The 3,221-nt window shown below is 35.0% G+C and overlaps 1 protein-coding gene across 15 annotated transcripts in view; it reads right to left on the bottom strand.

Moving 5' to 3' along the window:
* Positions 1-1,403: 1,403 nt before the first annotated feature.
* Positions 1,404-3,221, bottom strand: part of LOC100329818 (uncharacterized) — a 25,633-nt gene continuing 23,815 nt past the window's right edge. For 14 of the 15 annotated variants that reach the window (XM_073937183.1, XM_073937173.1, XM_073937187.1 and 11 more), the window contains one exon: positions 3,103-3,221. This exon is cut by the window's right edge and continues 544 nt beyond it. The gene's annotated coding sequence lies outside the window, so the exon portion shown is untranslated. The other variant, XM_073937182.1, reaches the window with a different exon arrangement.

A 3,221-nucleotide genomic window follows, 5' to 3' on the forward strand; every position in this document is an offset into this window, starting at 1 on the left:
CCTGCTCGTGTGAAACCATTAGACTTCTGCTTTAGACAAAAAACAAAACAAAAAGTGTTCATATTGAACATTGCATTTACAGGTATTATTAAAATAACAGAGTTCTCCAATAACGATAGACAAAAACACAAAACAATAATTATGTGTCCATATTTTTATTGATTTTTTTTTTCTTTTTCAGTAATGTCTAGTACATAAATCACACAAAGTCTGAGAAATAGTTTTGGATTCACCCTCAGTGCAGACAACCATTTTTTGCAATGTATGACAATGCCATTCCTGATAGAAGCCCATTACAAAAACAAGGGTCGGACAATGAAACTGAAACACTGGCCAATTTAGTGTTAGAGGTTTCATGGCTAAACTTTAGCACCCTGGTGCCAGTCGTCATTGATTGCTCATTCCACCACTAAGAGCAGAGTGTGGAGGTTTAATTAGCAGAGTAACCAACAGGAGTAACTGTGGACGCAAGCGGAAGCTTTCTGAAATGGATATCCGTGTGCTAATCTGGATTTTATCCAAACATTAAAAAAAAAAACAGCTGCCTGACTCAGAATTAAAGTAACTGTACAATTAAATGTGCAGCTCAACTTTCTTGTATTACACCAAAACTGTTTGTCAGGAGCTACACATGGTCAATATACATGACCGGGCTGCTATAGCCAAACCTTTGGTCACTTGTGCTAATGCCAATCGTCAGTTTCAGCGGTGCCAGCAGTGAAAATCTTGGGCTATAGACAATGTGAAACATGTATTTCTCTGTAATGAGTCCACCTTCATTGTTCAAGCCCCACTGTTCAAGCCCCAAAGAAGCGTACTACCCAGACTGGCCAGACCCAGAGAGAAGCATGGGGGTGGATCAGAGGTGGTTTGGGCTGCAATATCATGGCATTCCCTAGGTCTAATACTTGTGCTGGAAGGGTTCATCACTGCCAAGAACAACCGAATCATTTGTGCACTCAAACATTGTCTCCTGAAGCCATGTACCCATATCAGGATGATAATGCACCAATACACACATCAAGACTGGTGACAGAGTGGTTTAATGAACATGAAAGTGAAGTTGAACATCTCCAATGGCCTGCACAGTCACCAGACCTAAATATTATTGAGCTACTTTGGTGTGCTTTGAAATGTTTTCCTCCACCAGCATCACATAATGACCTGGTTACTATTCCGCAAGAAGATCGGCTCAAAATCCCTCTGGCCACTGTGCATGACTTGTATCTGTCATTCCAACACAATCTCACGGCAATTCGTAACTTTTTCATTTAGTGGCTAAAGGAGGCCCTACACCATACAATTGAATGATTGAGGTCTAAAACTAGACGTTTCAGTTTCATTGTCTAACCTCTGTATTTATTCATTTTTTATTTATTTATTTATTTATTTTTGTGTGTTTTACATTTTGTAACAGGGAGTCCAAAATACAGTTTTGAACAAAGCAACACAATTCACTCACATGAGCTAGGGCTACCTAAAGAACATTGAAAAGTTTGTATTTGACCAATATGAACAAGAGGTTTGTGACATGTTTTAAACAATATGTAAGTGTGAAATTTACCTCACAGAACACAGATAAATTACAAGCTGCGAATCCATCATGTTGCCAGATCTCAAGAAAAAATAGTAATCAAGAACAAATACATTATAAAAAAAAAAAAAAAATATATATATATATATATATATATATAAATACTTTATATAAAAAACAAAACTAATATAAAGCTATCTGTATCTGCTAACTTTACTGACAATAATGAATTAGAGATTTATGAACGCAGCCTGAAGACAAAGCCCAAGGCGCTGAAAGTAAACAGAAATGGCAACACCCTTTGAAATGTTCTAGACCAGAATAAAAAAGCACTTTATACACTGCACTACTGCCCTCAACTGGAATATTTCATGTCTGCAGACAAAAGACCTTGTTAGTTGATTGTTGACCATATTACATTACAATCCAAATCTTAGACAAATGATAAAAAATTGTTTAAAATATATATTTCCACATGTCAAAAATAGCTTTTAACATTCACCATCTTCTGTGTGTATGGAAAAAAAACGGATTCCATTGTCCATTCTGTTAGCTTGAGTTATTTCCAATTACAAACACAAAAAAATTTCATAAGTCAAACTCTGAACTCTGAGCTGAATTATTAGAATTATTACAAAAGCAAACAAATAAAGCATTATGGTCCCTTCAAAAAAAATCCCCAAATAACCCAGAACCTGATTTTAGTCAACAACCAACACAAAGGTGAAACAGTTATAAATATGAAACTAAAGAAAATTGCAAACGATTAAATAAATAAAACAGACAAATTGTAAACAAATCAAACTACTTGGTCTATTGAAATGAACAGAATAAAAATGTACAAAAACAACACTCACTTTAAGACTGAACGCATAAATCTACAAAAAAAAAAGCATTTGGTCTCATATTTTTAAAGATAAAATTAACCATTTTTAAAATATAAACGGATATGATTACATGTATAGCTATCTTTTAAAGCAGGAGTTCTCAAAATGTTCAGCCCATAACCCCTAAAATAGCAACTCTAGTGACTCACGACCCCCACTATGCTTAAAGGCTGTTATAAACACAGATATTGCACACAATAACACACTAATAGTAACTTTATAAACACATTCATATTGGCAACACAAAAAAATGCAACAGTCTAACAACCACATCATTTTTTACGTCATTATTCTTTTGTTTAATTTAATATTAACCTCATTTAATGAGAATGGTGGGCATAACTTTTACAGCACAAGACTATTCTTGGTATAATTTTGAAGACCGCCACTTGGAGATCTTCCTCCATGTTCAGTTGTGGCCTTTATTTTTGATGTAAATGAGTGTCATAAAGGTGTAAAGTTACACCTTAGTAGGACATTAGTAGTAACATTGTGCCCTCAAATCATTTTGCTGCAACTAACGCTATAGCTGGAATCTTAGCATAATGACCCCAGGGGTCCCAATCTAGTGGGGAAAAGAATTGAAAGCCTGATTATTTGAAAGCTTTTTATTTATATGTTGTTTTTTATGTAACAAATAAAAATTAAGTATTAATTAAATATATCAATTATTTTCTTTTCGGCTTAGTCCCTTTATTAATCTGGGGTCGCCACAGCGAAATGAACCACCATCTTATCCAGCATATGTTTTATAGAGCGGATGCCCTTCCAGCTGCAACCCATCACTGGGAAACATCCAT

This window comes from Danio rerio, chromosome 22 (genome assembly GCF_049306965.1).
Source record: "Danio rerio strain Tuebingen ecotype United States chromosome 22, GRCz12tu, whole genome shotgun sequence".
Classification (NCBI taxonomy): domain Eukaryota; kingdom Metazoa; phylum Chordata; class Actinopteri; order Cypriniformes; family Danionidae; genus Danio; species Danio rerio.